This window comes from Panulirus ornatus, chromosome 59 (genome assembly GCF_036320965.1).
Source record: "Panulirus ornatus isolate Po-2019 chromosome 59, ASM3632096v1, whole genome shotgun sequence".
In the NCBI taxonomy this organism is placed as follows: Eukaryota; Metazoa; Arthropoda; class Malacostraca; order Decapoda; family Palinuridae; genus Panulirus; species Panulirus ornatus.
This window is the reverse complement of record NC_092282.1, coordinates 3,329,735-3,342,170: the sequence shown is the minus strand read 5'-3', so window position 1 is coordinate 3,342,170 and position 12,436 is coordinate 3,329,735.

The window sequence follows — 12,436 nt, the reverse complement described above, 5'->3', positions numbered from 1 at the left end:
AAATACTCACTCCATCTCCTTCTCACATCACCACTACTTGTTATCACCTCCCCATTTGCGGCCTTCACAGAAGTTCCCATTTGCTCCCTTGTCTTACGCACTGTATTTACCTCCTTCCAGAACATCTTTTTATTCTCCCTAAAATTTAATGATACTCTCTCACCCCAACTCTCATTTGCCCTCTTTTTCACCTCTTGCACCTTTCTCTTGACCTCCTGTCTCTTTCTTTTATACATCTCCCACTCAATTGCATTTTTTCGTCTGTTTCCATGAATATATATATATATATATATATATATATATATATATAGGGGGATAGGGGAGAAAGAATACTTCCCACGTATTCCCTGCGTGTCGTAGAAGGCGACTAAAAGGGAAGGGAGTGGGGGGGCTGGAAATCCTCCCCTCTCTTTTTTTTTTTTTTTTTCAAAAGAAGGAACAGAGAAGGGGGCCAGGTGAGGGTATTCCCTCAAAGGCCCAGTCCTCTGTTCTTAACGCTACCTCGGTATCGCGGGAAATGGCGAATAGTATGGAAAAAAAAAATATATATATATATATATATATATATATATATATATATATATATATATATATATATATATATATATATATCTTTTCTTTCAAACTATTCGCCATTTCCCGCATTAGCGAGGTAGCGTTAAGAACAGAGGACTGGGCCTTGAGGGAATACCCTCACCTGGCCCAATTCTCTGTTCCTTCTTTTGGGGAAAAAAAAAAAAACGAGAGGGGAGGATTTCCAGCCCCCCGCTCCCTCCCCTTTTAGTCGCCTTCTACGACACGCAGGGAATACGTGGGAAGTATTCTTTCTCCCCTATCCCCAGGGATAATATATATATATATATATATATATATATATATATATATATATATATATATATATATATATATATATTTTTTGTCGCTGTCTCCTGCATTAGGGAGGTAGTGCAAGGAAACAGACGAAAGAATGGCCCAACCCACCCACATACACATGTATATACATACACGTCCACACACGCACATATACATACCTATACATCTCAACGTATGCATATATATACACACACGCAAACATATACATATATACACATGTACATAATTCATAGTCTGCCTTTATTCATTCCCATCGCCACCCCGCCACACATGAAATAACATCTCCTCCCCCCCACATGTGCGTGAGGTAGCGCTAAGAAAAGACAACTAAGGCCACATTCATTCACACTCAGTCTCTAGCTGTCATGTAATAATGCACCGAAACCACAGCTCCCTCTCCACATCCAGGCCCCACAGAACCTTCCATGGTTCACCCCAGATGCCTCACATGCCCTGGGTCAATCCATTGGCAGCACGTCGACCCCGGTACACCACATCGTTCCAATTCACTCTACTCCTTGCACGCCTTTCACCCTCCTGCATGTTCAGGCCCCGATCACTCAAAATCTTTTTCACTCCATCTTTCCACCTCCAATTTGGTCTCCCACTTCTCCTCATTCCCTCCACCTCCGACACATATGTCCTCTTGGTCAATCTTTCCTCACTCATTCTCTCCATGTGCCCAAACCACTTCAAAACACCCTCTTCTGCTCTCTCAACAGCGCTCTTTTTTTTCCACACATCTCTCTTACCCTTACGTTACTCACTCGATCAAACCACCTCACACCACACATTGTCCTCAAACATCTCATTTCCAGCACATCCATCCTCCTGCGCACAACTCTATCCATAGCCCACGCCTCGCAACCATACAACATTGTTGGAACCACTATTCCTTCAAACATACCCATTTTTGCTTTCCGAGATAATGTTCTCGACTTCCACACATTCTTCAAGGCCCCCAGAATTTTCGCCCCCTCCCCCACCCTATGATCCACTTCCGCTTCCATGGTTCCATCCGCTGCCAGATCCACTCCCAGATATCTAAAACACTTCACTTCCTCAAGTTTTTCTCCATTCAAACTCACCTCCCAATTGACTTGACCCTCAACCCTACTGTACCTAATAACCTTGCTCTTATTCACATTTACTCTTAACTTTCTTCTTCCACACACTTTACCAAACTCAGTCACCAGCTTCTGCAGTTTCTCATATGAATCAGCCACCAGCGCTGTATCATCAGCGAACAACAACTGACACTTCCCAAGCTCTCTCATCCCCAACAGACTTCATACTTGCCCCTCTTTCCAAAACTCTTGCATTTACCTCCCTAACAACCCCATCCATAAACAAATATATATATATATATATATATATATATATATATCTTTCTTTTCTTTCAAACTATTCGCCATTTCCCGCATTAGCAAGGTAGCATTAAGAACAGAGGACTGGGCCTCTGAGGGAATATCCTCACCTGGCCCAATTCTCTGTTCCTTCTTTTGGAAAATTAAAAAAAAAATAAAAATGAGGGGAGGATTGCCAGCCCCCCGCTCCCTCCCCTTTTAGTCACCTTCTACGACATGCAGGGAATACGCGGGAAGTATTCTTTCTCCCCTATCCCCAGGGATATATATATATACATATATATTTTTTTTTTTTTTGCTTTGTCGCTGTCTCCCGCGTTTGCGAGGTAGCGCAAGGAAACAGACGAAAGAAATGGCCCAACCCACCCCCTCACACACGTATATACATACGTTCACACACGCAAATATACATTCCTACACAGCTTTCCATGGTTTACCCCAGATGCTTCACATGCCCTGATTCAATCCACTGACAGAACGTCAACCCCGGTATACCACATCGATCCAATTCACTCTATTCCTTGCCCTCCTTTCACCCTCCTGCATGTTCAGGCCCCGATCACACAAAATCTTTTTCACTCCATCTTTCCACCTCCAATTTGGTCTCCCACTTCTCCTCGTTCCCTCCACCTCCAACACATATATCCTCTTGGTCAATCTTTCCTCACTCATTCTCTCCATGTGCCCAAACCATTTCAAAACACCCTCTTCTGCTCTCTCAACCACGCTCTTCTTATTTCCACACATCTCTCTTACCCTTACGTTGCTTACTCGATCAAACCACCTCACACCACACATTGTCCTCAAACATCTCATTTCCAGCACATCCATCCTCCTGCGCACAACTCTATCCATAGCCCACACCTCGCAACCATACAACATTGTTGGATCCACTATTCCTTCAAACATACCCATTTTTGCTTTCCGAGATAATGTTCTCGACTTCCACACATTCTTCAAGGCTCCCAGGATTTTTGCCCCCTCCCCAACCCTATGATCCACTTCCGCTTCCATGGTTCCATCCGCTGCCAGATCCACTCCCAGATATCTCAAATACTTTACTTCCTCCAGTTTTTCTCCATTCAAACTTGCCTCCCAATTGACTTGACCCTCAACCCTACCGTACCTAATAACCTTGCTCTTATTCACATTTACTCTTAACTTTCTTCTTTCACACACTTTACCAAACTCAGTCACCAGCTTCTGCAGTTTCTCACATGAATCAGCCACCAGCGCTGTATCATCAGCGAACAACAACTGACACTTCCCAAGCTCTCTCATCCACAACAGACTTCATACTTGCCCCTCTTTCCAAAACTCTTGCATTGACCTCCCTAACAACCCCATCCATAAACAAATTAAACAACCATAGAGACATCACACACCCCTGCCACAAACCTACATTCACTGAGAAGTAATCACTTTCCTCTCTTCCTACATGTACACATGCCTTACATCCTCGATAAAAACTTTTCACTGCTTCTAACAACTTGCCTCCCACACCATATATTCTTAATACCTTCCACAGAGCATCTCTATCAACTGTATCATATGCCTTCTCCAGATCCATAAATGCTACATACAAATCCATTTGCTTTTCTAAGTATTTCTCACATACATTCTTAAAAGCAAACACCTGATCCACACATCCTCTACCACTTCTGAAACCACACTGCTCTTCCCCAATCTGATGCTCTGTACATGCCTTCACCCTCTCAATCAATACCCTCCCATATAATTTACCAGGAATACTCAACAAACTTATACCTCTGTAATTTGAGCACTCACTCTTATCCCCTTTGCCTTTGTACAATGGCACTATGCAAGCATTCCGCCAATCCTCAGGCACCTCACCATAAGTCATACGTACATTAAATAACCTTACCAAACAGTCAACAACACACTCACCCCCTTTTTTAATAAATTCCACTGCAATATCATCCAAACCCGCTGCCTTGCCGGCTTTTATCTTCCGCAAAGCTTTTGCTACCTCTTCTCTGTTTACCAAATCATTCTCCCTAACCCTCTCACTTTGCACACCACCTCAACTAAAACATCCTATATCTGCTACTCTATCATCAAACAGTGTGTGTTAGTAGTTTTGATGCACATGACCGGGTTATAGTGATGGGTGATTTGAATGCAAAGGTGAGTAATGTGGCAGTTGAGGTAATAATTGGTGTACATGGGGTGTTCAGTGTTGTAAATGGAAATAGTGAAGAGCTTGTAGATTTGTTTGCTGAAAAAGGACTGATGACTGGGAATACCTGGTTTAAAAGGAGAGATATACATAAGTATAAGTATGTAAGTAGGAGAGATGGCCAGAGAGCGTTATTGGATTGTGTTAACTGACAGGCGCTTGAAAGAGAGACTTGGATGTTAATGTGCTGAGAGGTGCAACTGGATCATTATCTTGCGGTGAAGGTGAAGATTTGTAGAGGTTTTCAGAAAAGAAGACAGAATGTTGGGGTAAAGAGAGTGGTGAGAGTAAGTGAGCTTAGGAAGGAGACTTGCGTGAGGAAGTACCAAGAGAGACTGAGTACAGAATGGAAAAAGGTGAGAACAAAGGACGTAAGGGGAGTGGAGGAGGAATGGGATAAATTTAGGGAAGTAGTGATGGCTTGCGCAAAAGACGCTTGTGGCATGAGAAGCGTGGGAGGTGGGCAGATTAGAAAGGGTAGTGAGTGGTGGGATAAAGAAGTAAGATTATTAGTGAAAGAGAAGAGGGAGGCATTTGGACAATTTTTGCAGGGAAATAATGCAAATGAGTGGGAGATGTATAAAAGAAAGAGGCAGGAGGTCAAGAGAAAGGTGCAAGAAGTGAAAAAGAGGGCAAATGAGAGTTGGGGTGAGAGAGTATCATCAAATTTTAGGGAGAATAAAAAGTTGTTTTGGAAGGAGGTAAATAAAGTGTGTAAGACAAGGGAACAAATGGGAACATCAGTGAAGGGGGTTAATGGGGAGGTGATAACATGTAGTGGTGATGTGAGAAGGAGAAGGAGTGAGTATTTTGAAGATATATATATATATATATATATATATATATATATATATATATATATATATATATATATATATATATATATTTATTTATTTATTTATTTTGCTTTGTCGCTGTCTCCTGCGTTAGCGAGGTAGTGCAAGGTAACAGATGAAAGAATGGCCCAACCCACCCACATACACATGTATATACATACACGTCCACACACGCAAATATACATACCTATACATCTCAATGTACACATATATATACACACACAGACATACACATAACATATATACACATGTACATAATTCATACTGTCTGCCTTTATTTGTTCCCATCACCACCTCGCCACACATGGAATAACAACCCCCTCCCCCCTCATGTGTGCGAGGTAGCGCTAGGAAAAGACACCAAAGGCCCCATTCGTTCACACTCAGTCTCTAGCTGTCATGTAATAATGCACCGAAACCACAGCTCCCTTTCCACATCCAGGCCCCACACAACTTTCCATGGTTTACCCCAGACGCTTCACATGCCTTGATTCAATCCATTGACAGCACATCGACCCTGGTATACCACATCGTTCCAATTTACTCTATTCCTTGCACGCCTTTCACCCTCCTGCATGTTCAGGCCCCGATCACTCAAAATCTTTTTCACTCCATCTCTCCACCTCCAATTTGGTCTCCCACTTCTCCTCGTTCCCTCCACCTCTGACACATATATCCTCTTGGTCAATCTTTCCTCACTCATTCATTCCATGTGACCAAACCATTTTAAAACACCCTTTTCTGCTCTCTCAACCACACTCTTTTTATTAACACATCTCTCTTACCCTTACATTACTTACTCGATCAAACGACCTCACACCACACATTGTCCACAAACATCTCATTTCCAGCACATCCACCCTCCTGCGTACAACTCTATCCATAGCCCACGCCTCGCAACCATACAACATTGTTGGAACCACTATTCCTTCAAACATACCCATTTTTGCTTTCCGAGATAATGTTCTCGACTTCCAAACATTCTTCAAGGCTCCCAGAATTTTCGCCCCCTCCCCCACCCAATGATTCACTTCCGCTTCCATGGTTCCATCTGCTGCCAGATCCACTCCCAGATATCTAAAACACTTTACTTCCTCCAGTTTTTCTCCATTCAAACTTACCTCCCAATTGACTTTACCGTCAACCCTACTGTACCTAATAACCTTGCTCTTATTCACATTTACTTTTAACTTTCTTCTTTCACACACTTTACCAAACTCAGTCACCAGCTTCTGCAGTTTCTTACATGAATCAGCCACCAGTGCTGTATCATCAGCGAACAACAACTGACTCATTTCCCAAGCTCTCTCATCCAAAACTCTTGCATTCACCTCCCTAACAATTCCATCCACAAACAAATTAAACAACCATGGAGACATCACACACCCCTGCCGCAAACCTACATTCACTGAGAACCAATCACTTTCCTCTCTTCCTACACGTACACATGCCTTACATCCTCGATAAAAACTTTTCACTGCTTCTAACAACTTGCCTCCCACACCATATATTCTTAAAACCTTCCACAGAGCATCTCTATCAACTGTATCATATGCCTTCTCCAGACCCATAAATGCTACATACAAATCCATTTGTTTTTCTATTTCTCACATACATTCTTCAAAGCAAACACTTGATCCACACATCCTCTACCACTTCTGAAACCACACTGCTCTTCCCCAATCTGATGCTCTGCACATGCCTTCACCCTCTCAATCAATACCCTCCCATATAATTTACCAGGAATACTCAACAAACTTATACCTCTGTAATTTGAGCACTCACTCTTATCCCCTTTGCCTTTGTACAATGGCACTATGCAAGCATTCCGCCAATCCTCAGGCACCTCACCATAAATCATACATACATTAAATAACCTTACCAACCAGTCAACAATACAGTCACCCCCTTTTTTAATAAATTCCACTGCAATACCATACAAACCTGCTGCCTTGCCAGCTTTCATCTTCCGTAAAGCTTTTACTATCTCTTCTCTATTTACCAAATATATATATATATATATATATATATATATATATATATATATATATATATATATATATATATATATATAATAATAGAATAAAAAGATGTTCTGGAAGGAGGTAAATAAAGTGCGTAACACAAGGGAGCAAATGGGAACTTCAGTGAAGGGCGCAAATAGGGAGGTGAAAACAAGTAGTGGTGATGTGAGAAGGAGATGGAGTGAGTATTTTGAAGGTTTGTTGATTGTGTTTGATGATCGAGTGGCAGATATAGGGTGTTTTGGTCGAGGTGGTGTGCAAAGTGAAAGGGTTAGGGAAAATGATTTGGTAAACAGAGAAGAGGTAGTAAAAGCTTTGCGGAAGATGAAAGCCGGCAAGACAGCAGGTTTGGATGGTATTGCAGTGGAATTTATTAAAAAAGGGGGTGACTATATTGTTGACTGGTTGATAAGGTTATTTAATGTATGTATGACTCATGGTGAGGTGCCTGAGGATTGGCGGAATGCATGCATAGTGCCATTGTACAAAGGCAAAGGGGATAAGAGTGAATGCTCAAATTACAGAGGTATAAGTTTGTTGAGTATTCCTGGTAAATTATATGGGAGGGTATTGATTGAGAGGGTGAAGGCATGTACAGAGCATCAGATTGGGGAAGAGCAGTGTGGTTTCAGAAGAGGTAGAGGATGTGTGGATCAGGTGTTTGCTTTGAAGAATGTATGTGAGAAATACTTAGAAAAGCAAATGGATTTGTATGTAGCATTTATGGATCTGGAGAAGGCATATGATACAGTTGATAGAGATGCTCTGTAGAAGGTATTAAGAATATATGGTGTGGGAGGCAAGTTGTTAGAAGCAGTGAAAAGTTTTTATCGAGGATGTAAGGCATGTGTACGTGTAGGAAGAGAGGAAAGTGATTGCTTCTCAGTGAATGTAGGTTTGTGGCAGGGGTGTGTGATGTCTCCATGGTTGTTTAATTTGTTTATGGATGGAGTTGTTAGGGAGGTGAATGCAAGAGTTTTGGAAAGGGGCAAGTATGAAGTCTGTTGGGGATGAGAGAGCTTGGGAAGTGAGTCAGTTGTTGTTCGCTGATGATACAGCGCTGGTGGCTGATTCATGTGAGAAACTGCAGAAGCTGGTGACTGAGTTTGGTAAAGTGTGTGAAAGAAGAAAGTTAAGAGTAAATGTGAATAAGAGCAAGGTAATTAGGTACAGTAGGGTTGAGGGTCAAGTCAACTGGGAGGTAAGTTTGAATGGAGAAAAACTGGAGGAAGTAAAGTGTTTTAGATATCTGGGAGTGGATCTGGCAGCGGATGGAACCATGGAAGTGGAAGTGGATCATAGGGTGGGGGAGGGGGCGAAAATCCTGGGAGCCTTGAAGAATGTGTGGAAGTCGAGAACATTATCTCGGAAAGCAAAAATGGGTATGTTTGAAGGAATAGTGGTTCCAACAATGTTGTATGGTTGCGAGGCGTGGGCTATGGATAGAGTTGTGCGCAGGAGGATGGATGTGCTGGAAATGAGATGTTTGAGGACAATGTGTGGTGTGAGGTGGTTTGATCGAGTAAGTAACGTAATGGTAAGAGAGATGTGTGGAAATAAAAAGAGTGTGGTTGAGAGAGTAGAACAGGGTGTTTTGAAATAGTTTGGGTACATGGAGAGAATGAGTGAGGAAAGATTGACCAAGAGGATATATGTGTCGGAGGTGGAGGGAACGAGGAGAAGTGGGAGACCAAATTGGAGGTGGAAAGATGGAGTGAAAAAGATTTTGTGTGATCGGGGCCTGAACATGCAGGAGGGTGAAAGGAGGGCAAGGAATAGAGTGAATTGGATCGATGTGGTATACCGGGGTTGACGTGCTGTCAGTGGATTGAATCAGGGCATGTGAAGCGTCTGGGGTAAACCATGGAAAGTTGTGTAGGTATGTATATTTGCGTGTGTGGACGTATGTATATACATGTGTATGGGGGTGGGTTGGGCCATTTCTTTCGTCTGTTTCCTTGCGCTACCTCGCAAACGCGGGAGACAGCGGAAAAAAAAAAAATATATATATATATATATATATATATATATTCACATTTACTCTCAGCTTTCTTCTTTCACATACTTTACCAAACTCAGTCACCAATTTCCACAGTTTCTCACCCGAAAAAAATATATATTTCATTTCATTTATTATACTTGGTCACTGCCTCAAGCCTTAGCGAGATAGTGCAAGGAAACAGATGAATGTATGGCCCAACCCACCTACATACACATGTATATACATAAACACCCACAAATGCACATATACATATTTCTACATTTCAACGTATACATATATAGACATATACATATATTCTTTTTTTTTCATACTATTTGCCATTTCCCGCATTAGCGAGGTAGTGTTAAGAACAGAGGACTAGGCCTTAGAGGGAATATCCTCACCTGGCCCCTTTCTCTGTACCTTCTTTTGGGAAAAAAAAAAAAAAAAAGGTATGCAATATGTTGTGGATGAGAGGGATTGGGAAGTGAGTCAGTTGTTGTTAGCTGATGATACAGGTCTGGTTGCAGATTTGGGTGAAAAACTGCTGAAGTTGGTGACTGAGTTTAGTAAAGTGTGCAAAAAAGAAAGCTGAGTAAATGTGAAGAAGAGCAAGGTTATTAGGGTCAGTAGGGTTGAGGGGCGAGTTAATTGGGAGGTAACTCTGAATGGAAAAAACCAGAGGAAGTGAAGTGCTTTAGATATCTGGGAGATTATCAGCAGATGGAACCATGGAAGCAGAAGTGAGTCACAGGGTGGGGGAGGGGGCAAAGGCTCTGGGAGGGTTGAAGAATGTGTGGAAGGCGAGAATGTTATCTTGGAGCAAAAATGGGTATGTTTGTAGGAATACTGGTTCCAACAATGATATATGGTTGGGAGGCATGGGCTATAGATAGGGTTGTGCGGAGGAGGGTGGATGTGTTGAAATGAAATGTTAGAGGACAATATGTGGTGTGAGGTGGTTTGATTGAGTAAGTAATGAAAGGGTAAGAGAGATGTGCGGTAATAAAAAGAGTGTGGTTGAGAGAGCAAAGGGTGTGTTGAAATGGTTTGATCACTTGGAGAAAATGAGTGAGGAAACATTGACAAAGAGGATACATGTGTCAGAGGTAGGGGGAACGAGGAAAGCAGGAGACCAAACTGGAGGTGGAAGGATGATGTGAAAAAGATGCTGAGTGATCAGGGCCTGAACATACAGGAGGGTGAAAGGCATGCAAAGAATAAAGTGAATTAGAACGATGTGGTATACCAGGGTCGACGTGCAGTTAATGGATTGAAACAGGGCATGTGAAGCGTCTGGGGTAAACCATGGAAAGTTTTGTGGGGCCTGGATATGGAAAGGGAGCTGTTGTTTTGGTGCATTACACATGACAGCGAGAGACTGAGTGTGAACGAATGGGGCCTTTTCTGTCTTTTTCTAGTGCTACCTCGCAAGGGGGGGAATGCTATTTCAAGTGTGGCAGGGTGGCAACGGGAATGGATGAAGGCAGCAAGTATGAATATGTACATGTGTATGTATATGTCTGTGTATGTATATGGATGTATACGTGGAAATGTTATTATATCTATATTTATTATACTTTGTTGCTGTCTCCCGCGTTAGCGAGGTAGCACAAGGACAGAGGTATGTTATGCTTAAGGCTGTGCTACTTCTTGTGGAGGGGAATTAAGAGACTCCTCTGGGATCAGAAGTTCTGACGAGACTGTACTTCAAAAATAAATACAGTCTTGTCAAAGGTGACTATTTACTCAAAGTGCAACTTCTAACTGGCGGAGACAATTAATATATATGTATTGGTATGAAAAGAAGAAACAGTTATTGTATGAAACTTGCATCTTACAAAAATTCATACTTATATAAATACAGTATTTTAATGTCATTATACACCACTACTTATACAGTACGGAAAAAATATAGGAATTCTTGTTTGTTTGTTTGTGCTTTTTCTAGCATCTATATATATTTATTGTCTAGCTAATAACACTATGATTCTGCAAGACATATTCGAACAATGAAAATAAAATATTAAAACCGTGTACCTTTCGCAACAATTATATTTCATGTCGATCTTCAAAACAGTCTTGAGAACCTTACAATCGAATCAAAACTTGGAAACACATTAGACAATATAACCAATTACAGATGGAAACCTTATGAGCTGCCCAGCAGCATGGTTGAGAAAAATTTGCAATTCTTAATGTGCTGCAAATCTGAATAATAATAGGTAGTCAAGCTAATATATATCTGACACAAAACATTAACCATGATAGCCTCATTCAGTCTGTCTGTGACTGTCTTGTTTCCTGATATCATGAGTGTCCTTGTTTTCTGTGACATTTTACACCAATTGACCACTAACCACTACCAATTTTGGTTCATGTTTTTATCAACTGGAGAACCATTTTCACAAATATCCAAAATACACCAACCAACATAGTAGCCAAGCATTTTAAAACTGTGCTGAAAAAAATACTGCTTGCTGTACTTGGCAACAAAGGAGTGTTTTCATTTCTTCAAAGTACGTACTGTGCATGTTTTGCAATGTATTATAATCCAATGTTTGTCCATCTGTGTTCTCTGTTTAGTTCAAATATTGCCTCTTAGTATCAACATCATTATTGCTAACCTTCATTTACTATGAAATGCATCATACAGTAAGATTTCCCGTGGTGTTTTATTACCATATGTAACTAAACAGTAAACTAAGTGATTAAGGAATGATGCACATGTACTTTTGTCACTATGTACCTATGCCTCCTAGAATGAACACAAGTATTTGTTAACTAACTGTCATAAGTATTATCCTCATACAGAGACCTAAATGCACACATCTTCATTTCTTCTATTTAGAGATGGCGTGTTACATTATACATTTGGAACCTCGTGTACACAATGCCATCAACTGGTCTATTTAATAATCAAAATGACCAATGAACACCTCAGCTGTTTGAACAATTCTAAAAGAAAAAGACTACTGCAGTCTGGTAACATGGGCAACTGCTGTGGATCTACTGTAAAGATTTCTTGCTAGAATTCATTAACCTCCTTTCAGCTTGAGTTTAACCCAGCCAAATGAAGATAATGATCAAATAAACAAAATGCAGTTTGGTTTGAATGCATGTATTTTCTCAGTGCTTCAAATGAAAGCTTCTTA